This window comes from Clarias gariepinus, chromosome 1, assembly GCF_024256425.1.
Source record: "Clarias gariepinus isolate MV-2021 ecotype Netherlands chromosome 1, CGAR_prim_01v2, whole genome shotgun sequence".
Taxonomy (NCBI): domain Eukaryota; kingdom Metazoa; phylum Chordata; class Actinopteri; order Siluriformes; family Clariidae; genus Clarias; species Clarias gariepinus.
Genome location: NC_071100.1, coordinates 44,822,027 through 44,848,061, shown reverse-complemented (window position 1 = coordinate 44,848,061; position 26,035 = coordinate 44,822,027). Strand labels below are relative to the sequence as shown.

Sequence of the window (26,035 nt, the reverse complement as noted above, 5' to 3'; positions counted from 1 at the left end):
TCATAATCTTGTCTTCACCATTAGTCTGTGAAAGTGTTTTTGCCTGATTGCTGAGACTTTAAGGGCGAACACAGCTGTTTGTACACATTAACAAGGAAGACACTGAAATATGTATCTCTGAAAGATGGGTGTTTGGATTACGTTGGTGTAGGATGTCCTGAAGGAAGTGTTGAAACATGAACATGTGCAGCAGAAACACATCTACTGTTACTTATTATTTTCTGGATGACTAGCCAAACCTAGCAATACCTCAAGGACATTCATGGTCTAACAAGCTTCGATTTGTAAGAAACTCTTCTGATATAATAATAAAGTGTACCTAGCTTCATGAATGGGTGCAGTTTGGTCGGCCGGTCATTGTAGATTTGTGTGACATGAATTTATAAACTATGACTGGAAATATTTCCCAATGTTTGAGTAAAGCACTTCAGCTAACAAACAACCCAATGACAAATGGGTTTCCTCATGAGACAGGATGTCCACTTTTCCAGGGTTAAACTAATTTCACATGACCCTAACCCTCTCTCTTTTTTTTCATCTTCTCCACTGGATTCATTCACTTCATGTTCGCTTGGTCTTCAACTGGGAATTAGAAAATCAGTTTGATATTCATGCAGTGCACTGTTGGAGAACTTGCGTTCACATATTTTGGAACTTTAAAGTTCTGCTAAGAAAAGACAAATCAGTAATAGCGTATGATGTGAAACCCAGGGGATGTACCGTACTTAACAGCGCAGTTCCTATACTCGTCCCACGAGCTGCAATCTTAACTGGAATGGCTTGGATTTTAATTTTTAACAATTGCCCATTGAGTTATTAAATATTATTAGGTTCTGTTCTAGACTCTATAATCAGCAACTAACATTTCAGGATGCTTAAGTTACCAAAAAACGTATAATTTTTAAGAAGGCTGATGTTCCACCAATCAAATTACTGACAATTATTTCGATTGTTTTTACAAATCCTTCCTCTTCTGCATCAGGTACAGGTGATTTAAACTGTAATTAAACATGTAATTTAATAAGTATTTACATAATATTACTAGTTGTGGAGTCTTGTTTGAAACTTGTTTGCTGGCTGTTATTTATTTATTTTTTTTCTTCTAATTTTAAACTGCTCTATTGGACATTTTCAATTGAATACTTTTACAGATTTGTCCTTAACCTTTTTCGCTGTCTCTTGTTCAAGGTGTCCAGGAAAAAAAAAAAAAATCTGCCGAACAAACACAATGATCTGATGATCAGCCCCGTTATATGATTTGTATAATGTTTATTATAGGCCTGTTGAATTTATTGAAAATTGTTGAAAGGTCAAATGTGCCAGTTTCTAATGGTGACTATATATTTATTTAATGTTAGCTGTTCGAGATGCGTGAAAATCGAATCATTTCGTGTGCCAATTCATGTATCGCCACACTCACTTCAACATTTTTTTTTTTTTAATAGATTTTTAATTCATATATATTTGCATTTGAGGGGATAAAATGTTGCGGTTCCTCTATAATCCTGCAGGTGGTGCACTCTAAACTACTCACACTTTGGCAGGCAGCACATCATCCTGTCATTGAACAGAAATATTTGCAAAGTTTGTTTACATTTGTATTCATAAAAATTTTGATACTAACAGAATCGCAATACAGATTGAATCGTCACCGAGGTATCGCGATAATATCGTACGAGTCTCATCCCTGTTAGATTGGTCAGAAATACATGGATTGAATTTGTTTCACATGAATAATTTGAAAGCGATGTCCGTTTGCCTTTACAAAAGGGAGACAACAGAGATTGGGAGAAGAGGGCAGGGCCTTAAGGTGCACTCGAGTTTACCTGAGAGAACAACTGCTCTTTTGGTGTTTATGCAGCATTATTGTACGCTTACGTTAAATAGTTTGGAGAATATATCCGGATTAAACATGACTGGATATCAGAGATGGGGGGGGGGGGGGCATTCAGTTATGAATCGCGATTCTTTTGCGTGGAGATTCATGCATCGCCACACTGACTCCAAAAAAGGTTGTTATTATTATTTTGTATTTTTTTTACATTTATAATAGAGGTGACAGACGTATGCGCTGCTTTATTAAATGTTAAACTTTTGTATTTAAAGTTAAGTACGTTTGTATTGTGTTTACATGTTAAATGAGAAATTTAAAATACATTTAATTAATCATTACACTTTTTTAAAGGTTTAAAATTGTAACAATCAGGTGAAAATGTAATATCGAATCGGGATACGTATAAAAATCATCGAATCGGATATGATGATCTCGCATCGTATCCCATCCCTACTGGATATCCTAATAGCGTGATTTTGTGTAGAGACTAATTATCGCTATAATCACATCAGCCTGAAATAAACTCTGATGCAACCGAAGTTTGGTCTCCAGCGGTATTTTTATTTATTTGTTTTTGTTCAACTCCACCTTTACAGTCATCCCCCTCTTTCCTGTTGTCGAGCCAGAGGTCAATGGGGCTTCCGGTGCACCGGAGAAGTAGAGCCGGGCCTGTAATTGGATTCCCCTCGGTCGCTTCCTTTTGTCTGGCTTGACTAAACATGCTGTCCTTTTATATGTCAGCCAGGCAAATTCTACACTTTGTTGTGACATTCCAGCATGCTTTGTGCCCTGAGCGCACCGGGCTCATACGCTCGCCTTGACATGGCTCCTTTGGATTTTCTCCTGGTGTTTATTCAGTATCGCGCCTCAGGACCGTACACTCCTGTTTAAAGGTTCTCCCAGTGAAGCGGCTTCTCTTTTCAGTGGCGCAAAAGTTATTGGGAGTTGTGATGAGCTTAATCTGGATCCCAGAACTACACTGGAAATGTCTTTCTGCCAGGAAAGGGAGTGAATGTTGCAATGGCGAAGACGTGGAGGATGGTTGCAGCCGAGGTTCACGTCTGTGATTCAGTAAAGAACTATAAGATGTTAACTTTAAGGAATGTATACTTAACAGTTCCTGGAGAGGTGGCCAATGGATAACATTGAGAAGTCAATGGATAACTTAAAAAAATAGGTCTAGTCTGTCCGTTTTTCTTCTTTAAGCAAAAAAAAAAAAAAAACTTCCACATTGTGATGAGGAGAAATCAGAACAATTCGTTCGTTTAAAAATAGTTCTAAAGCCTGCAGAGTTTTATTAAGAGAAATATTCTACTCCGCTCCGTACACGCCTGAATAACGCCAGGATAATCACACACACTGTTAATCATCCATGCTCACATCAGTTTATAGCCCTCGAGCTAAAATTAATTTTATAAACTCTCAGATAAGCGCTTACCTTACCTGAAATGTTAAGTGACACTTCAAGAAGCTGTGTGTGTTTGTGTCTTTGTGTGTGTGTGTGTACGTAACGAGGGCGGCAGAAAGAGAGAGAGAGTACAGAGACAGAAAGAGATACAGAGTTGGAAAGAATACTGAGAAAGAGACACCCGTGGACATCGAGCAAGGGATGCATGAGCACAGAAGGAGACATGTATGGAGGAAGACACACACAGGCAGGGAGAAAGACATCCATACAGACACATGGACTGGGAGGCACAGAGACGCACAGTCGAAGAGAGACGCACATAAAAACAGAGAGAGAGAGAGAGAGACAGACATAAAGCCAAAGGGAGACTGGGACATGAGAACAGGGAGAGGGAGACATGAGGACAAAGATGGAGACATAAGAACAGACGGACAAGAATATGGAGAGAGATGCATCTGAGAGAACAGAGAGGGAGAGAGAGAGACGCACATGCGAGAGAGCAGATAGATAGAGGGAGACATGAGAATGAAGGACAAGAGAGACATGCTAAAACGCACAAGTACAGAGGGAGAGAGACAAGAGAACAGCAAGAGACAGACACGTGAAAACAGCAAGATGTAAGAAGAGAGAGAGAAAGACCGACACACACAAAGACGGAGAGAACGAGGGACGTAGGTGATGACGGGGAGACAGACGTGGTGGGACACAGGTAAACAGAAAGGGACATATAGAGTGAGGCGGGGGCTAAGACGTTAGGGTCCTATCTTTAGATCTGAGGTATGGCTTGTCTCTCCCCCTCTGTCTCTTGCCCACCTCTCTCAGCTCTATAACACCACAAAACCCCTTTGTCTTTTTCTCTGTGTGGGGGAGGGGACGTCCTCTCACTGAATTACTCTTTTTGTTTGCTCATTCCTACTCATCTGTCGACCTCTCGCTCTCTTTTTTCCTCTTGTCTTCTTTCATTTTACTGCTGTCCATCTCTCTCTCTCTCTCTCTCTCTCATGCACGCACACACACACACACACACACACACACACACACACGAGAGACACGGGTCAAGGCTTCATCTCCTCCAGATTTCTCCCGCTTAAGAGTTTTTCTGTCCATTCATCAGTATTTACTTTGAAGTTAAAACTTCACATTGTCTGGCACTTGAAGCTGAATGAACATTGCTTCTTTTAGACTCCGTAAAAAAAAGGTCCTGTGACACGCGTCCCGTTTAATTAATTATTGGATCTAGTCGTAGATCACTGCGTTCACGTCGAACCCCCTCTCTCGTACAACCACCTTTCCAGTTCAGAGTACTCCTGCGTGGTCACGCGCTATCACTATCCCGGTGTTCGTCTCGCACGATCATCCATGAAGGAAAAGAAAGAGCGCAAAGTCTGTATTATTTATTTATTTATTTATTTATTTGTGGACTAAAGGTGCTGACCCAAATCTAACCTGAGGGATTGCATCATGCAGGTAGACGGCCGGCGTGCTGAGACTCGTTAAACCGTGTGGTGTATTGCTGCCTTCAGGATCGAGTCGGCCAGCAGCCATTACCCGAAAGCTTTCAATTAACTCCTGACCTGTCTTTTGTTTTTTTTTTGTGCTGAGTACAACAGCTTTTGTTTACGATTATTACACGTTCTTTGTTTTAAAGCAAGACGGAGAAGACGAAAAAAGATTGATTATAGTAGCTAAAAGCTGTGCTGTGTTACTAGAGAATGTAAAGATGTTACATGTGGGGGAAAATCGATTCAGTTATGAATCACATTTTTTTTTTTTTCACGTGTGTGCCGGTTCATGTATCGTCACATTGACTCCAAAAACAAAACAAAAAACAATTTTTACATTTATAAGTCATTATAGTTAGTGATCAGAACTGGCTGATTTCTATATAAACGATTCTGTGCCGAGAGAAAAATCTTCCGAATGGCGCGACAAAAGCGCATTTTTATGGTTACGTTATCAAAAACTGTGAGAGTTAAAAACATCCAATCTGTCTCACCAGTCTCAAAACACTGTAAGGGCTAACGAGACGAAACTCGCTTGTGTGAGAAGCTTCGTGTGGTCGCGTAAGAACAGTCACACGCTCGCCTGCTCGCAGCCACTCACCTTTGAGTTCTGAGATTTTGGAGGCGTTTGAGGCGGGATTCTACATCCACCTAAGATCCTTTATAATCCTACAAGTAAAGTATTCGCACATTTTTGTCCCATGTGGAGTGTAGGCGTGAATTATTTTCCAAGTATTAATTATTATTAGAAATACAGAGACACGTGCTGGTCAGCAAAATGTTAAAGGCTCATATTAAATGATCAGGGCTACATTTAATTACTCACTAAACTTTTTTTGAAGGTGTTAAAATCGTGTAATAAAAATGTAATATCACATCGGGATATTTATAAAATCATGATACTTATAGAATCGCAGTTTTCATTGAGTCGGCACCGAGATATCGTGACACTATCGTACCGGGAAGTGACTGGTGAATCCCATCCCCAGTACAAACCATTTCCACACAGATGGACTAAAAGCTTTCCAAATGAAGCACCCGGTCTTGATTTGCCTGCTGAACTCTTAAAAAGAGTGAGTGAGTGAGTGAATGCGAGCTACCTGCCGTGCTCTCTCCTCATGTCATAATTACATGGATGGATATAAGCAGGATTTACAGGCTTTCCACAGCATGCAATATTATTGGCCCCGTACAGCACTGCGAGTCCCTTCTGGAGCGGAAATTTGCTCGGATTACAAGCCTGTGTAATGGTAGGGGAAGGCTGCCAGCTCATTCTCTTTTTTTTTTCCCCCTCTTTGCTCCACTCATGATGGAAACATGTCATGCCCAGCAGTGTATTATTACATTTGTCACTTGTAATAAAAGTGAAATTAGGGAGAGTTTTCTTTTTTATTAACGTTTTACTCCTTCTTGGCGCTTTCTTTTGTGCTTCCTTCCCCCCTTCAGGTGAGTTGAATAAAGGCTCATTATTGCTGATGAAGAACAGACCTTCATCTCAAGCCTGTTGGTCAAAGATAAGCCAGGCTCAGACATGAAACTAGTAGCACAAAGGTCTTCCAGCTCAGATTGCCTTGTCAGTGGTTACTGATTAAGATGGAAAGGCATGGCACATGGCTGCCATCGTGGTTTGGCAATGTTTGTCCGTGGAACCAGAGGATTTATTTCATGGGGCATCTGTTTCTATTGATCATGTTCTCAGACTTTCCACCAACTTTTAAGTCTACCCTACCAGGTGACAAAAATTTGTTGAGTCAATTTTGGCACCGAACAGAATTACTGACATTGGGACAACATCATTTCGCCAGCGATGGGAACTAGACTTTTAAATCCACTTTGACGATGTTGGCATAGTGTTGGCATCCAACAACAGTCCCAACAGAATGACTGACATTGGGCCAACATCATTTTGTCTTTGGGGCCATTGACGGGTACTAGACTAGACCTACTGAAGTTACTAGGCTTTTAAATCCTCCTTGCCAATGTAAATTCTTCATCTGCCATTCAATTAAGAAAGGTTTTGTTGGCGATGCTGGCTCACCAGAATTTTGTCTGTTGGGTAACAAGTGGCAAGGGATTTCATTCCACCTTTAAATTCACCTCGGCACACAACTTGGCACAAATGTATGACTTAGTAATTTTGTCCACTAATTAAAAATCAATTCAAACATTTACTTAAGAAATGTCTTATAAGAACCTCTATTCTTGGGAAGACTTTAAAACAATTTGAGATTTTCAGGCCCAACACTGTCAGAGCAGCTTTAAAATGAAGCAACGAGATACTAAATGATAATCTCAACATGTGTTGGAGATCATTTATCCCACTTTGGTTCACTATGATATATTGCCAAAGTTTTTTCCAAACATCTCAAGATAGAATTATGGCCCTGAATTATCATCTGAATGAAAACCAGACAATAGATCTTTGTGTGAACTTCGTCTCTGATCATATAAAGGGAATGTCAGTAGACGTTTTATAAATCACAGCATTACAAACTGTAAAAGAATGCAGTTGTACATGGCATTAGAGGTGATAATTATTGCTCTTTACATCTCGTGTGTGTAGTTACTGTATAGCAGTCAGGACCGAGAATGCAGTTTACTGTATTATTATCCGTCTGCCCTTTAGCCATCTCGCGTCCTGGAGTAGTGGAACAGCGGCTGATTTTTCCCCGTCGCTCCCTCAGCCTTGTGTTAGCGCTAACAGCTGTTCAATAGCAGCCTGTCCCCTTTGAGTCTTTTCAGAGCTGTATTTAGCACCAGCAGATAAGGCCACTCCAATTAACCTCGGAGTATTTGCTTTTGAGGGATTTTCAGGGCTCGTTTGTCCCGGGCTGAATCGCGCGCTCGGGTTGATGCTAATTAACATGCCTTGCGAACTTCAGCTAAGCCTTCACTAAGCTTTTCAAACTGGAAACGTGTCATCAAGGCAGTTCTTATAGACAGGAAAGTAATTAAAACAGATCTGTATATAGATTTAAGTAAAACACCTTGAATTTGAATTTATGCAGTTTCGTCAGACCAACACGTTGCTGTGAGCTATTCAAATAACAAAAATATTTCACGTCTAAATTGACTTTAATTCAAGGCAGTTTTGCAGGATTTATCTTGGTACTATAGGTTTATTTTAATGGATTATGAACCTGATTACTGAAATATACAGGCATGTTACTTCTTGAAAAATAAAAAAAAGCTGACCACTGTGTTGTGATATATATTTAATGCCGAAAAACTTCCTGTTTTTAATAAGAAACAAAATGCAAAATGCCACGTTTAAAAACTGAGCACTTCTTTACTCTTAAGGTGTGATTTTACCAGGTAGGATGGGAAGTTGATCCCTCCAATAATCGAAACTGTCTGATAACACATCCCCGCAAATAAAACTCCCTCAAAGTTATGGTCCCTTGAGCATGTCTGTTAGTTTAGTCCTTTTACCATTTGATATTTAATATCTTCAGTGCAAAGTAGTTTGTGTTGAGAAAAAAAGTTTAAAGGGCACCTATTACGTAAAAATCACTTTTTAGTCATTTTCAAACATCGCCAGTGTTTGTGTACAAAAACAAAAATGCTGCTTTTTGTCCTATTTTTATTTTTGCATTGATCATACTTTTCGATTTTCACCCCAATGTGACCTCATATAAGAAGAGCCCCTCCCCCGGCTTGTTGCTCAGCCCTCCAGTTCTCTGACTTCTTTACATAGACAATGAAACGGCACACCTCAGATGAGGTGTGAAAAATGCGAGAGAGTTTTTTTTCAGCTGGATCATTAACAAACGCACTTTGGGCCAGCTTGGATAACTTAAAGAAATAGCAGCATACGGGATCTTTAAGGTGGCCTAATGCAGGTTTTTGGTTGGCCGTCATTCCTGGCTATCATGTACATTTTTTTGGTGGAATTGTCTTCATACGATTTCTGATAATATTTTACAAATCTGGCTCATTTTTTACTTGTTTCTTTTGTATCGCAGTCCCCATGTCTAAAAGAAAAGAACGTCTCTGTAGGTCATACTTCCTGTTATACATTAAACTAAAGTTTGTATAGAATGTTTAAAACTTCATAGGGATAAATGCTGATCAGCTCGAGCCAGGTCCTTCTTTTAAATCAGTCCCATGCAGGTTCAGACTAAACACGTCTGAGTTTTATGATGGCAATCTTTAAACCCGAATACATTCAGCTGGTGCGCTTTATCTCGCGGCAGCAGGTAGCCTGAGCTCGTCTCTCACTTTAGATTGGTCAGGTGATAACGCTCCAATTATGGCTTTTCTTTTGGGCTAAGTGACTTGCCTTGTGGTTTTTTTTTTTGTTGTTTCCTCACCAACCTTGGGTCAATCCTTTTTCATGCTCTCAAGCTGCTCTTGATATGTATGCGCGCCTGATGATTTCAGGACACTCTTTCTTTTGTTAATCATGAAGAATTCAGCAAGGCTGAGCACAGAAACTGCTGGGTCTTGGTGTCCTCCTTCGTCCTCCTCCTCCTCCTCCTCTGTTGACCCTGACCCTCGTTCCGTCTGAGTCAGCCAAGGTTTCCAAAAGCGTAGGTAGAAAGAGCGGATGCTGTGTGTGTGTGTGTGTGTGTGTGTGTGTTTCTTGGCTTAGTTTGGCTTGGCTTGGCTTGGCTTGTATCCATGTTTGTATTTTTTTTTTTTTTCGTTTCACAGGAAATACTACATCGCTTCAGGGAGTGGAAAACTGTTGACTTGAGAAAAGTCAGACCCAGGCTGGAAGAATACTTGTGCACAAGCGTGTGTGTGTGTGTGTGTATGAAACATGAAGCAATAGTTGTACCCATGCTGGTTTAATGTATGATTTAATTTAAGCTCAGTAAACCAAGACATGAGAGGAAGAAGTGCAGAGAGTTTCACATCATCGTCACAGTTAATACTGGTCGACCTTCATCTCTTCTAATACGCAACCCAGCAAATGGAGGAATCCGTATTTCCAAATGCCGATCACGACATCGTAAAGCCTCTTATGTTTGCATCCTCAGCAAAACGCGATAACGAAAATGCCTTGTTATGTCTCTCATACTTCTTTGTCTTGAAATGAGGGTTGTTTGTGGAATTAAAATCTCATTGAAGTGTGATAACCCTGCAGCCCTGCAACCTAAACGCCGCTAGTCTTCACCCAGACTACGCTTATATCCTTATATGGAAACAGTTCTAAATAAAGCGTTTAGGTTCCTTCATTTTTGAACTTCAAAGGCAAAATTTGTTAGACGTATCAATGCGACAGAAAAACTCTGCAACAACAAAGTAATATTTCTAAAAACAAATAAAGAAAATCGCTGTTCGCTTTACCTCAGAAGGAGGAAGACCGAGTCTGGATTAGCCATTTCCTGCTCTCAAACTACTAAATAAGGAAACTCTTTTATATTCATGTATTGTTAGCAACAAGCTATCCTGTTAAACTCTGATAAAAGACGTCTGTTGATTTGAGGGTACAAGAGCAGGAAATCTGAGTAACGTCACGTTTTATACAGCAGTAGGAACCCGGTTTAAAATTCCCATCTTGGCTTCTTGCGTTTAGTTTTCTGGTAAACTACATGATGATACGACCTACCTTCTAAAATCAGTGTGTGTTTGTCAGATAAACCAGCAAAAAAAGTTAAGCAAAGATAGCTAAGAATAGAATAATCCAAAGCTTCACTAGTTAATATGATGGCATATTTTCTGAAATTCCCTGTCGTTTGTATGTATTTATTTCTTTTATTTTGGGGGGCGTTCGAATCAAACCGGGACTTGTCCTAAACTTTCTTGTGAAGAGGTAAAACCGACATTTACGGAAGACTTCAAGCAAAGTACGGTGATGAGACTCCTAGTCTCAGTAAAAGGTTTGAGTGGTGCAGATGTTTTGAAGAAGGCCGTACGTACAGTACGTGATCACGCAGTCGTTCCTGTGAACATTCAGCTAGTGGAACGTCTGATCCTTAAAAATCGACAAATAACTTGTCGCCAACTTGTGGAAGATAAAAAATGCATCTAGTCTGTGGGAACTGTACATACAATCACCACTTGCATATTATAGGAATTTAAGCCATTTTTTTTTTAGCTACTAAAGTAGTTCCTGGGAGGAACATGACGTCAGGAAGATAGTCCAATCAAGGCAATCAAAACTTTTTGCACTTGGGGGATAAGTGCATTACTGTAGCAGGGGATTATATCGAGAAATAAAGTAGGTTTTTACTCTCATAACCGTGTTCTGTTATTCTGCACAATGAAAAGTCCCGGTTTGACTTGTACTTGAAAAACAGTGACATCTTTTCCTCCTCTTCCTCACAACCAGAGCCTTAAAATACTTCATTCTCCTCCTCCCCCCACCCTCTCTACCCCAGAGCAGGTTGTGCTATGTTGGGATCTTCTCCTCATATGAAGTTTGACAGAACCTTACACTGTTTACGCAGCTGTTCCATGTTTATCACCGATGTTAAAATAAAAGTACGCAGGCTTGGATTTATAGCAGGAAAACTCGTCAAGTCAAAGAAACAATTTGTTTCTTCCTGTCCTCAGCATGCAATTTCAAATTCACACTGCTATCTGGAACGGGAGCCTTACGTGCGGAACGAGCTGGAGGTTAATAAGCAGCGAAGTAATAGCACTCCCTCCGGAGAGATTTCACTGCCGTGCCATTGCGGACGTGATTCGGAGTTGATAATTAACCGCTCAGATATAGGTTAAGCTGAACGCCGTTAGGAAGCTGGTCTCGGGTTGCAACACGTAGTATTTCAGGTTCTTTCTTAATGCCTTATCTGTATGGGCTAAACTGCATTCTGGATTTTGAATGTCTCGTTCCTGGTATTCACAAGAACTTCCAAAAGCATGTGCTAGCACGTCGGAACAGCTAACAATTAAGTGCAACTTAATGACACTTATTCAATCTTCCACAATCTTCGTTCTCATTGTAATCTTTGGATTCTTGGTTTCATTTAACAAAAAAGGAACCTGATGTTATCTGGTATTGTTGTAGGCCTCAAGGTTCGAAATGTTGCGGATCTGGGATGCTTTTCTTCTTATTTTGGTTGTAAAGACAATTTAATTCAACTTTATTTGTAGAGCGCTATTAGTAATAAACGTTGTCCCAAAACTCAAAGTTTTACAGAAATACTAAATCAAGATATATATTTATAAAAAAAAAAAAAAAACAATCTCTATAGCCGATGGTGGGAAGGAAAAACTCCCTGAGACAACATGAGAGAGAAACCTTGAGAGGAACCGGGTTTAAAAGTGATTTCATTTAACATCAAATCCATTTTGTAGACGTTAGCAACCGATGGAGATACAAAAGTTTTAATAATTAATCAGGATATTAAATTTTTATTGTTCTCTACAATTATTAATTATTAAGTTCCGGATATATGTAGGCTTTATGATTTCCTATTTGTTTTTGTCCAAACTTAATCAGTGTCTCAGTGCCCTGAGATGCTTTTCAGCTCACCACAGTTGTAAAGAGTAGCTGATATTACCAATTAAATAAAATCACAATATAAAATCGGAGGCCTTAAATTCTGACCTCACGGGCGTCATGAGAGTCGAGTATAGCTCGCCATTGATGTCAGCAGACCGGATGAGCTCAGACTCCCCACTGCTGGTGTCCTTCAGCTGTCTTCAACTCAACAAGTTACCAGCATGTGTGTAGCTGCATCAGGCCGAAAAGCCCATTGTTATGACTAGTCCATCACAAAGACTTGTCTGTGAATTGTCTCTGATGTGGTTCCTGAGTATATGCGGCACACGTATATACGTGTGTTTGTGTGTGTGTGTTTGCGTGGTGTAAAGACCAGCACTCCCTCCAGGCTGCCCTTTTAAAAATGAATGGGTTCAACATTGTGTTTGTACTAAACACTGAAACGCGGTGACGTTATACGATATCTGAAATAAAGGACGTTGCGGTTTGTTTTGAGAAACTGTTCGGGGTTTTAAAGTGTCTGAGTTCGAGTGTCTGTTCTTTTGAAATCAATAGTTGTAAATGTTAAAATATTCGTCCTGTTTTGAAAATGTTTCTGTGTTTAAGACATAAAAGATTTTCATTTTATTATAGAATGGCGGATGAAGTTTTTTGTCCGTTTATGGTTACGCATTGTGATTCGGATTACCCGTGAGAGTTAGTGAAAGTTAGTTTCTGGTAGTTAATATTATATAATCGTTCACACTGGAGCGATTTAATTGATTAAGAAATTGAATCAAGCGATTCAACAATTTTTCTTAAAATTTCTTAAAACAGACTTTTTACAAGAACATTGCTGCTTCATCTATCAAGTCAGTGAGTGTTCAATGGCAGGACATAAAACCCTGACACTGTAGACTCCTTCAACAAATGTTAATTAAACAACTTCTGTATGGAAAACGTCCACCCATCAAGTCCCTGTGAATGAGCTGCTGTTGGGAAATTAATCAACGCCTTCTGTCCAATGAGATCTGAGACTTCACCAGCACTCTGGTGTTAATTTTACCCCCTTGGTTTCCAGTAAAACCAAGGTGTAAAGGCCGATATGCATCCTGAGGTCTCAGTTGAAGAAAGGTTCAAATCTCATCAGCCACAGGATTAACACTGAATTCAGCACACAACAGGAAGTCTTTCAGTTGTGTTGTTTGTTCCTCTTGTTTTGTTAGCCGTCAGGGTGGGCTTCGGGTTCCATTGGCGCGCAGCTTTGTTCCCAAATTGCTCGAAGTGGAAGCAAATGAAGCCTCAAAAATGTGAACGGATTGAACTCGACTACGCTAGATGAGATCTTGTGTGGAATTCTTTAATCTAGGGGAAAAAAAAACCAAAAAACAACAGCTGTAATTATCGCCTGTTTGTTCCTTAATGCCCCCTTTATGCCACCCCGGGCCATTATCGATTCTCACCCCGGCGTTTTCTCAGTCTGTCTGCTCTCTAACAAGCATTCCTGTCAGTCATTAGCAGGCCTTTTAGTCGTCCTGTTTCTTCCCGCCCTGCCCAGAGAGCCACCCCAGGGGTCTGAGCACCCTCCCGGGCCCCGGGGCTCGGCACCCTAACGTTGTTGACTTCTCACCGAGTCAGTATGAAGCCCTGAATAGCCACCCGGGTGTCGGCTGAATAGAGGATGATGATTTAAGAGGATTTCTCCAGACGGAAGAAGTGAGGAGCTTAAGGTGCAGGCGCGAAGCCACACACACACACACAAAAACCATACACTCCGTTTTTTTTTGTGCTAATGCAAGTTGAATTTGTCCTTTAATTATCTTACCATAGTAATTAAAAGCATGCAACTCCCATATTCACCTCTGACCTCTTTGCATTTGCGCCGGATGTTCACGTGAACACCGAGACAGAAGACTTCGAGGACTGCACGCGAGCAGCCCGGAAGACAAATCTGGTCAAATGTGGAGATTAGAAGAGAGACAACGCTATCATTTTTCCCTCCATAATCCCACCCTCAGATGTTCTCTCTCATCCACGGCGTTTAGCAAAAGACTATCAGCTCGTCCTGAGCGATGTGTTTGAGCGCATTCCACGCATTCCTCCATTGTAAATGTGCGCCCTCCTCCTCTCGTCCTCCTCCTCCTCCTTCTTCTTGTCCTGCTCCACTTGTGATCTCCAAATAAAACCTCAGTGTTTGCTCACTGCTTAATCTAGACAAGACTTGCTTTATTCCTTTCATTCCTAATCGTAGCAAGTGAACATCGTAAGTGTCTATACTTTACAAATGGCCGACAGAGAAATCTTTTCTTTTTTTTTTCTTCCCTCAAACAGGCCATGGTGTATGAGCTGGAAGTTAAACCAGGCATGCACGTTGCTGGGAAGCTGTACAAGTCAAGTGGCTAATGTGCAAAGGTTTTTTTTTTTTTTTTTTTTTTTTTAAAAAGTATCCATGACTCCCAAGCTCCTCCAGCCAAAGGTACACCATAAGTGTACAACAAGGCATGGAGGGGAAAAATAATGTAGGAGATAAATGAATAATAATAAATAAAAAAAAACACGCAATCAGAATTGCAACAGTTCGCATAGTGTAAGCTTGGAACTTGAAAGGATGAAAATGTCTAAAAAATTTAAATATAAAAAAAATAATGTAAACAATGTCAAAAGTAAATTAATTGTCTTATTTTAAGTAATTGTTGTAAAAATGTAAATATAAAATCTTATTTTAAAATAGCACGTTTTCTAGTAACGAGCTCGTTTATAGTTTTGTTCTATAGTTTTTGTTTAATCAAATTATATTAAAAGAAAATACGTTTTTGTGCATTTGTTTATTAATTAATTATGAAAAATAATTAGTTTTCATAAATGAAATATGTCATATTTATTTTCAATTAAAACATTTCCAAAAATTTCCCCCCAAAATAATCGAAAATGTATTAATCTACTTAATAATTTGCTTGTTTTTTCTATTAATCTGTTTGAACTTTGATGAATTCCGAACCTCACTTTCCATTCATTTTTCATCATGACGGGACTTTCCAGTTTTAATCAGCTGGACATAAACAAACCAGTGATTAGCTGATCCTTGCAAATTCTCCCAACTTTCTTTTTATTCTTGGCTCACGGCGCTGACGAGGAGATCCTTGTACGCCGCCAACGTGGACAACTTCAGTGAAGTGAGGAGTTCATGCACATGTTTGCCGATCATGCTTACGTTTGACATGAGCGGTCGGATGTATATAGCTGTAGACAGGCTCATTTTTAAACGCTTAGTCTTGTTTATGTATCGGAGTACTGTATGCGTCAGTCTCCCGGTAGGTTCCGTGGGAGTGAAGAGTCAAGCAGATGTTCTGCATATCTCCCAGCTGGACAGCTGGTGCAAACTTTTGCACAGGGAAAGAGAGGACAGTCATGCCCACTCGTCAAGAAAGTCAAAGCTGCAATTGTTCGGAAGAATGTGATGAGGTCATGGGAGGAAATTTTAATCGAGGCAAAGCGTTGGACTGAGGCGTCCCTCTGAATTCTCACAGCGCCCCCTAATCCTGGCTTCTCTCAGGGGGTCTCTCTTTCTTTCTCTCTCTCTCTCTCTCTTTTTCTTGTGTGTGTGTACGTGCATGTGTGCACTCGTAGAGTTGCACTTGGGCCTCTGACGAGCGATGCTTCCCAATCACCTCCCTACTTCTAATCCAGCAAACACACATGACCAATCAAAGAGAGGAGTGTGTGAGCGGCAGGAGGTCCTACCGTCTTGAATTGAAAAATACTTGAGTTCATGCAACAAAACACAATGTTCACATCTGGGAGTATTTTGACAGGAAGTGTTTTTCTCGACTGAGACAAAGCGCATGGACGGAGTCTAGCTGAAGCGAAACACGTCACCCGCCGATGAGTCATCCGAGTGTGTGCTTTGGAGGTTTTTAGACATTTCTGTCTTTCCAAAGCCGATGGTGAAGTGTTTGAAGCTCGCTTTAATCTGTAGCTCACCTGTTCTGGTGAGTAATGACAGAGCACAGTGCTAAAGGATGAGCAGACTCTTGCCTGGCTTCAGCGGCCAGACTCGTGGTTGGAGGCGGGGCGAGGAGTGTTTCGTTTTGTTGTTCTCGCAGATTACCTTAGATCTGGTATCTTTTACTCACCAAAGATTTTGTCAATCTTCCATTGTTGTTTGAATAATATAAAATAAAACACTTGACATGAAAACAACTTACAGTTTAGATTTTTTTCACTCTTTATCATATTTTATTTATTTTTGATTGCTTTGCCAAATATTATAATATTATCAGCTTATGCCCCCTAAGTATTTACAGTTATATTACACTATAGCAGCTGTCAACAGTTGTTCTGTCAATCTTCCCCCCTACTCCACTGTACCTTGAAGTGAACAAAACACAGCTTGTCCTTTACCGAGAACCGTGAAGTTTTCATAAGACTTTCCCATGGTGAAAAATCTCAAACATCTACTTACAGAAAGCTTTACCATATACTGTGTGAGTGGTGTTCAAGTCAAACCAGGACTTTTGATTGTGCAGAATAACAGAACACAGTTATTTCTCTATATAATCCCCAGCTGCACTAATGCATTTATCCCCACTAGCGCTTGAAGCCCATCAAGGTAGAAAGTTTTCTAAGTATGCAGGAGGCATAATAAAACTGGCTGCTTTGGCCTCCCAGGAACTCCTTTAATGTGGAAATGATTTGGAGAGAGGTCCGGATGTGGCAATAGCTCCCAGCTGCGTTCCTGTAAAGCGCAGGTAATGCTGGTGAATGATTGTGTGTATAGTTCCCACAGTCTGATGCGTCTCTTCTGGGGGTTGGCGACAAGTTTTCTGTCGAAGGTTCAGACACCCCACTCGCTGAATGTTCTTGGGAACGACTGCAGTGGGCTCTGAGCCACCTCGGACAGATCGTCGTTCAGTGAAGTATGGCCTTTAAAAATGTTCGCACTGTTCAAATGTTTACTGCGGCTATGGGTATGTTCGCGATTCATTGTACCGTGGCCAAATAAACCAGATTTAGGGGTCAAGTGTTTTGGGAAATGATTCCAGGGCCTTTCCAAGAGTCTCATCACCGTACTGTGCTCCAAGTCTTCTGTAGATATGAATCTTTTCCTTTTAACAGAAATTTCTACCACAAGTCCCGGTTTGACTTGAACATCACTTGTATTGATTTGTTAAGCTTAGAATATGTGATTAGCTGTCAAGCCCTTGTTTATGAATTGTTGCTGTGGAAACAAATACCATAACAAGCTAAAGCTAGGAGATTTGAGAATTCATCTTCGCTGAGGTAAAAGTTGAAACAACAAACAAAATGAAGGATCTCTTTTAGATGTAAACAGGAAAGCAGAGCTCGCAGGTGCCAAAATGTCGACATCTACGTTTTAGCCATAACATTTATGATGGTTGATCCTTGATGTGGCAAAACACTGGCTTTTTTCAGTCAAAGCAAAACTCAAACCCAGCATGCGCTGTTTGGTCTGACGCTTCCGCTGTTAGCCTCAAGCACTCTTGTCCATCTTACGTTAGGGTTTTTGTGGTAAAAGTTCATTTATTTTTTACCCCAAGCAAGATTTTTTTTTCTCCCCTTCAGTAAACGTTCTAGATTTGTAATTCGTGTGAGGAATCTTCTGACGTCCTGTGAGGATTCTTGTGCGTTTGTTCTGTTCCGTTGATTCTGCTGGTTCGGCCAAGTTATCTCAGGAAAAGTTACCTGTCTATAGCCTTTGAAGGTCTCTGGCATGATTCTGAGGTGAACTGAAAAGGCGTGAAGTCTTTTGTCAAGTCTGGGAATGTCCACGCTCGAAGGAATTCCTGTAATGAAAAAGGCGGGATTGACCTTTAAACCTGAACGAGCAGGAGGGAAAGCGCTAACGGGAAAACACACTATTTTTAGTCAGGGCTAGTCATGGGTTTAAGTAGAAGATGGGATAACGATCCTTTAACCTCAGTGTTTAATCTAGCCTAAAAAACAGGCTTTAGTCAGGTCGGTACATTTCCTGTGTCGCACTCAAAACCAGCATGTCATCTGATCTTATCCTGCAAATAGCACCGCTTGTTAGCACCTTCTTCTGAGCGATGATTAGTGGACGTTCTGTCAGGACGGACTCTACACTGAGTCAGAGTCAAATGACTGAATGTCTCTGGCACGTTTTGTCTCCTTCGAAACTATCATGTCGAATTCAAGACTCGACTGAGGCTCTTATTGTTTGTTGAATCGTTTTCCTCAGACATTCTGTTAAACAGACAGTTTAAGGAGGAGCATCACAATTGAATACTCTGTTAATGAAAGGCAGGGAAACAAAAACCCAAGTGTGCAGAGCGTATAGTATGTTTCGGAAGCTGTCGTATTCTCAAAGTGTGTTGAAAATGGGTTGAGAAGCGTGGAAATGTTTGTATTTGTGGAAAGCAAAGCCGGTTTTTAGTTCTCCAGACACTCATGACAAGATTATTATTATTTTTTAAACTTGCATTATCATAAATGAAGGACTTTTTATCGGAGTTATTGTCATTCTTATATCTGTTTAATAGTAGATGGCATTGCTTTCTCACAACTTCAGGATTCCAAGGTTTGTCTTTCTGAATGTTCTATGCACCCCCCCCCCCCCCCAAACCCCCTCAGCACCACCTCCATGTCTTCATGGCTTTTACAAAAAAAAAAAAGAAAATGTCCCAGTGGGTAGACTGGCAAAGATAAATTGCTCCCAGGGTTAAATATGCACACAGGATGCCCTCCGACAACCTGGCGTCCCTGCCAGGCGGGGGTTCCCCCATCGTACCCGGCGTTCCTGAAATAGACTCCGGATCCACAGAAACTCTGATGGTTAGAATAAACACACTAAACGTTTCTAAGTGAGTTCCTGCATTAAATGGTTTTAATCCAAAACTCAAATAGCCTAAGTGCTCTGTTATGATCTGAAGTTATGAAGTTACATTGCTTAAATAAATACGGTATAATAAGTTTGTACTGAGGTGAATTTATCTTTACGTTGTCTACAACAATAAAAATCAGAAACTCTTGATGTTCCTATGCATAAGTTGAGCCAACCCCCCTGCCTCCACCAACCCATGCATAAATTGAACCCAACAAGAAAGATTTTTTTCTTCAAAGTAAAGGACAGTTTAATGTTTGCTGCTTTTCAGTTAAACCTATGCACAAAGTATGTAGAAATAATGTTGGAAAAATCAAAATTTTCAAAAAAATTACCTGTCAAAGTTATGGACGTTATGGCGATTTATTTAAAAATCCACCTGGTTGTCCATCAGGAATGGAAATCGATCTGTTTTTCAATTCCAGATTTACTTTTTTATAAACTTTTGTTACATTTCTAAACCAATTTTTCCTTCCTACCACACGGGACGCTGTCCTGCCTGTCAGTGTGTGAATAGTTTAGAGTGCGCCACCTGTAGTGATACAGAGGAACTGCAAAGTTTTCCAACTTCAAATTTTAATTTTGTTTAAAAATAAATTCCCATACAAAAGAAATGTGATGTGTAACTGAATCGGGTTTTCCCCTCATATCTAAGGTCAGTGCTGAGATGTCAGGCGGGTCAGTCCTCAGGTTGTTGTTGTGGTGGTGGTTTTGAAAGCTTTGGTGCTTTCACAGGCATGTCCTAGATCAGACGGGCTGAGAGGCCTGTATTTAAGCTCGGTATATAAGCCTCAGCACGCTGCTGTAGCATTTTTCCCATGTTCTTTAATGAGCAGTTAAGCCTCACTAATACCACACAGCGGGCTTTTTGTTTTGTGTGTGTTTTTTTGTTTTTTTTGTTTTTTTGACTGACTTCTAACATGGAGTGACTAAACCGTCTTCTCTTGTCCACCTGTTGTGAACGGACTAATTTAGGATTTAAGCTCATTAATTTCTGCAGGACAGTCTTGGTATTTCGCCTCACTTTATACCAAACAATGGGCCGTATTCAGTTTTTTTTATCTTCGAGCTCCTCTTCTATAATCACCGTCTCTTGTAGTCACTTGTCACCCGCTTTCTTTTGATCGTCAGCCTGCCCGTCTTCCCCCCTGTTTCCCCGGCTGGCGTCACTCTGCTCTGTGGAAGCGCATTCCACTAGGGAACCAGAGACATATTACAACCCCCTTCTCTGTCTCGGAGCTTACAGACACAGAGCAAGTCGTACAGTCTCAGAAAGTTGTGGAGGAATCCCGGAGTTTGCCCCGAAGGCTCTCTCTGAAGCTTAATAAACCGTCTCATACAGTGTGGTGGGTTTATCCAAAAGTTAAAAGGGAAATAAAGACCGCTAAAGCAATACTGTGCTTAGACTATTTATTCTTATTTTTAAAACAAATCCTTGGACAACACCAACTTTTGAAATCTGGGCTGTCAAATAATGTTGCATTGTCTAACAGTATATCTAATAGTATTTCCAGATGTTATTATAAAAATTTGATGGTTCCGATCGTTCTTACATGGACTCGTCTGGCGGTGAGCTCCAGTACATAAACCAAGACCAATAATAATAGACAGATAAAAACAAATGCAGTCATTTAACACAAGACAATCCGTCATGCGTGATGTAGTAATGTATTCATTAAAAAGATGTTTATGTAACATTAACAAGGTGTCGTCTCTCCCATGTCAGTAGGTTTTCCACCATAGGAAAATCTTCGTCATAGGCTTTCCCATTACTCGGTAACATGATGCCCTACAACTTTTCTTTTTTAAACTTACTAACTTTCCAGGAGCAAGACGAGAGGCTGAGAGAAGACTATAACATGCTGAAAAAAACATGCAAAAAAAACATGCTGTTTTAGAATAGAATGTAGAATATTTCTTCCTCTCTGGTCGATGATCAGTGACAGTGACAGAAATGAGGTACAGTACGACTAAAATCAGGTAAAAATTTATTACTTACATTTAGGGCTGAAACGATTCCTCGAGTAATTCGATTACGAAAAATAATCGAGGCAAAATCTTCTGCCCCAAAGCTTCTTTAAATGAATTTTAAAAGCTTGCGTTATGTTTTTGCGCAGTTATTTGTTTGGCGTGACATCTGAGAAAAGGCTTTAAAATAATAATGTATTGCACTGTAATGCACTTAATTCATCTCAGTCAACTTTATGACAATGTTTATTTTTTATAAGATTTAAAAAATAAAAGTTGATTTTTCTAAAAAGAAAACCAATTAATCTTTGTTTTTCTTATATATTTTACATTGCCTGTTTAATTAAGCAAAAGTACATTTTATACAATTAATCGATTAAATTTTTGGTAGTATACTCGATTACCAAAATATTTTATATCTACAGCCCTACTTCCGTTTTTATTTTATACTTTATTATTCACTCACTCATTCACTCACTCATCTTCTATACTGCTTTATCCTGTATTCAGGTTCACGGGAACCTGGATCCTACTTTAACTTTACGTATTTTATTGTTTCCGTTAAGCCTAATCAGATTCATTGTTCTAGGATTATACACGTGTTCAAGGTAAACTGGGACTTGTGATGCTGGAAACTGGGAAACTGGGAAATTTCTCTTGAATGAAAGTGTTAAAAAATATTGACATTTCCAAAAGACTTTAAGGACACAGTACGGTGATGAGACTCCTAGCCGCAGTAAAACATTCTGAATGGTGCTTCAAATGTTTTAAAGAAGGCCATACGGACGTGAAGGACGATCCTGGCCAAGGTGGCAGTTTAATGGAGTTCCTGGCAGGCCAGTGTGTCAGTGTGACCATGACGCCGACGTACTGAGAAAGAGGAATAAAGGAAGTTTTTACTCTCATAACTGTATTCTGTTATTATACGCGAGCCAAAGTCTTGGTTGAACTTGAACGCCACTTGTATTTAAGTCTAAATCCTTCTCGAGCACAGTTCAGATAAGGTTCAGGCCATAATTTCTTGCTCACTTGGTTCTCTCAAGCTGTCAGCTATTATTTATTAAACATTAAATGCGTGTTAAACAGTGTAGAGAGTTTTACTGCAGTCCTGCTACATGCTTGATTCTCCCTCCTGGGATCCGGAGCAGTAGAACCTTTCCCTCAGGCTGGTTCCCAGATCCAGGGAACACCTATCGCTGCTTCCCGTGCAGCTGCAGTAAAGAACAGCACAGCTTTTTTTTTTTCCCCCTCTCATTCTGGTCTTGCTGAGTTTCCAGCAGCTGTTCTACAGGAAGTGATACATAGCTCTCAGGATATGCACTGTTTTCCGGTGGACAATCTGTGATCGAGCGTGAACTTAAACGTTTTGTACAGTGAAAGTATAACAATATTTGGCGGTGACTTTTTTTCTTGAGAATGTATACAAATTGTAGAGAAGTTTTCTGACATTTTTCGGTGCTCTGTAAACAGAATGCGTAAATAAAACCTGCACCTCTTAGCAAAGTCTTGGAGTCACAGCTGGTACCAAAGCAGGATGTTACCAGAGCTAAGGTCGGTGATAACGCTGCCGTTTGTGTTTCTACGGTGCACAACCCTGGCCATGCCTCAGCGCTCCAGCTTTGAGCACCTCGACTGCTGAAGTACTCTTTTTACGTAGATATTAGTCTTGAACATGGATGCCTCATGAATAATTCATATTTCCTTACTCAGAACAGTGAACTGTATAATCAGCATTTTTTTCATGTTGATTTGAACTGAACTACAAGTGTTCAAGTCAAACCGGGACTGAACAGACCAGGTATGAGAGTAAAAATTCCCTAGTATCTCTAGGCCGAGTTCCTGTAATGTGCAAGTGGTGCAGCGTATCATCGTAGTATCAGGTTGTGCGTTGTCTTACAAAAACAGAAGGCCTCAATTAGTTACTGGATACCAGATCGTTTTTTCCTAGGAGCGTTCCAGTCACTGGAACGGTTGTAGTGTTCTCCAAACCAGCTCGGTCCAGATCATTGATCATAGGTGTACAGCTTCTTAAATTCAATTCATATTAATTTTATTTTTATAGCGATTTTAACAGTTGTCATTATCGCAAAGCAGCTTCACACAATCAAAAGAAATGATGGAAGTTTGAAAATGATTCACTGATGACTTTGTCAAACTTTGGCTTGAACGACCCTCATGGTACTGTATATACAGAAACTCATTTGAACATAAGACATGCTTAAGTTTTCTTCTCATGCTTTGAGCCACCATGTTCATTCGACATCCCTTTGTAAACAGAGTACAGATTTCTGTCTGCATGGAGTTTGCATGTTCTCTACCATACTTGGTGGGTTTCCTCCGGGTTCTTCGGTTTCCTCCAAAGACCTACGAATTAGGCTAATTGGCTTTCTACAAAAAAAAAAATTAAGAATTGCCTGAAGTGTGTAAGTGAACGTGTGTGTGTGCCTTGCGATGGATTGCGTACGATGGAAGTGCTTCGTAATGCTGATACTTCAGTCATCTGCAATAATACATTGCTTTGAGGGTCATTTCAGTAAAGGCTGTGAGAAATAAATAGCTGTCCCACTGCCAAGTATTTGTATAGAGTGGAATTTAAAGTCCTCATTAGAAACGTGAGCACCTCCTGGATTAGTTCCTGCATTGTTGGAACCTCACACTCACTGGTGTGAGATTTTCACCTGGGTCTCTTGCTCAGACGCTTTGACCAGCTCCAGTCCTCAACAGGTTTCTAGTCTTTTTCTGCTTTTATTTGTAAAGTGTTATATGATCTGTCTTTATGTCCCTATAAGTTTTTTTTTTCCATGTTATGAATGAAGCTGGCTTTCTGTAAGCCTTCTGTTTAAATATTCTCTCGCTCCAGCTGAACTTTGTACTTTACAGGTCACCGTGTGTGCCTGAAAGTCAGCGAGGTGATTGTCACGGTAACCTTCACAATACGGTCAAAGGCGCCTCCGATAACGGTCGACTTCAGCCTGGACAAACTTCCTCCTCCGCCTTTCAGTCGCAGCTTTTTCCCTTCAGTCTTTTATATCCACATAGTTTAAGCCTGTTTGCTCAACAAATAACTGGTTCTCCCTGCTAGCTTTCGCAGATTTGTTTGGAGAGCGAATTCTTTGCCAGAGCAAACACCGCTAACTCCGTCGCCCCCCGCGGCCCCGTTGAAAGACTGCTTCGTTTTTTTTTCCTTCGCGCAAAATAAATGACGTCCCTCCATAAGGTTTGTGTTTGCTTGCAGTGTATAGATGTATGCTCATCCTCTCGAACATGCCTAGCCTGCTCGGGCTTGTGGAATACGTCCCTGCACGCTCGGCGGTATCGCTCCGGGACCCGGCAAGCTGCTTAAAGTCAGACCTGAAAAAAAGAGGAGAAGAAAAGACATTTCTGTACAAGTTCAGCACTTTAGGACTGCAGTTCCATGCTTATTCTGTGATCGAGATCTAATTCATTGAAACACTTTTTTTTTTTCTTTAAAACTTGACTCCGTTTTTATCAAAAAGGCTCTGCGTTATGAATAGATCCTGTCTTTTCGTTGTTGTTCTTTCTTTCCTGGTCAATCGTAACAGATGTAAAAACTCACAACCGTGCATAAACTGTAGCTCCATTTGTCGTGTCTACTATATTTTTTCAGGTCAAAACAAAAAATATGACAAAATATTTCATTTTTTATTTTATAAAACACTTTCTTGATTTCCAGATGACATGCAGAACTGTGGGGAAAGAATTTAAGAATGTAAAAAGAGGGAGCAATAATTGTTAAATTGTTGAGAAGTGAACAGAAATGAAGCATCAAATCAGCTGCTGTTAATGCCAGTTTGTAATCATTTTTACAAACAGTCTTGTTGGTAGTTACAGTGTTTGATTGCTTTACAAAAAATTGATCTATAAAAAATATGCATTTACACAAACCCTAATATTCTACTAATAATCGGAATAAAAATGCATCAATTAAAGACCACAGTCAGGATCCGTCTGATTCGATCCGGCCCAATCACAATGGATTTTTAAAGCGGAATGTAAGTGAGGTATAAGCTTTTGTTGGAATAAATCTATCACGTTTGCCCCACATGGGGGTAGTAATTGTTTCAGCTGGGTCAAGTGTACCCTCTATGTCTTTGACTGAGGAAGGAGCCACTGCTTGGTTCGCATTTCACATGCAGTAAAGCATCTAACCAATCGGAGACGAGAATGAATTCTTGTAACCAATCCTCACACAGAAGGCGGATTTAGTTAAATGTCGAAAAGCTTAACCTCAAAATTGGAGAAAAACAATACTACTTCTGTTCCACAGCAGACAGAACGACTTTGTGCGTGTCAAAGTTATATTTTGAGTAAATGCATTTTTTTTTATCTCGTCGGATTAAAGAAATATTGTATGTGTAAATGCAGCTAAGTTGCCGCGAGACTGATTATTTTCCCGTAACCTCTTGAGCTGCACGATTAAACTGATTGTGATTTAAGGGATCTTTAGTTGCTTGAGTCGGTCCATTGGATCAATTGATCTTTTATTTGTTTCTTTTTTTTTTTCCAGAAATTATTAAAAACTTTAAAATTATTTAATTAAGCATGCAACCATTAAATATACTTAAACTGACATGTTTTTAAAGAAATGCCACCAGTGTAAATCTTGTCTGTATCACGTTGTTGCGTTTAAAGGCTGCTGGTTCATTACTGCCACCTACTGGATTGGAGTGTGGAGCAAACGTTTGGCGGGGAGAAAAACAGGAGATTATGGCTTTGTGCCCAACATGACATTGAAACAATCAGCTAAACAAGTCATAAAGCATTTTAATGTTTATTAACTCCTTTAAATTTTTTTTTAATACTCAAAAATCGATACTCTTGAATAGTCCTAGTAATCGCAAGTGTTTGTTTTTTTTGTTGTGGGAAGTTTGTGAAAACACGCCAAAATCTGTCCACACGTACGCGGCATAACAGATCGTGAAAAGTTTAATTTGAGGTCTAAGACCGAGATCCTGAACAAAAAAACAACAAAAAAAGAAAACCTATCAGGATTGACTTTTTTTCCTCTCATTAACTCTCACGCACGTGGGGGCGGCCGGCCGAATCCGAAGCCCAAAGGACA

At 40.1% G+C, this 26,035-nt stretch overlaps 1 protein-coding gene across 1 annotated transcript in view; it reads left to right on the top strand.

The window, feature by feature from the left end:
- Window positions 1-26,035, top strand: part of lamc1 (laminin, gamma 1) — a 63,122-nt gene that overhangs the window by 11,142 nt on the left and 25,945 nt on the right. The window lies entirely within an intron of this gene.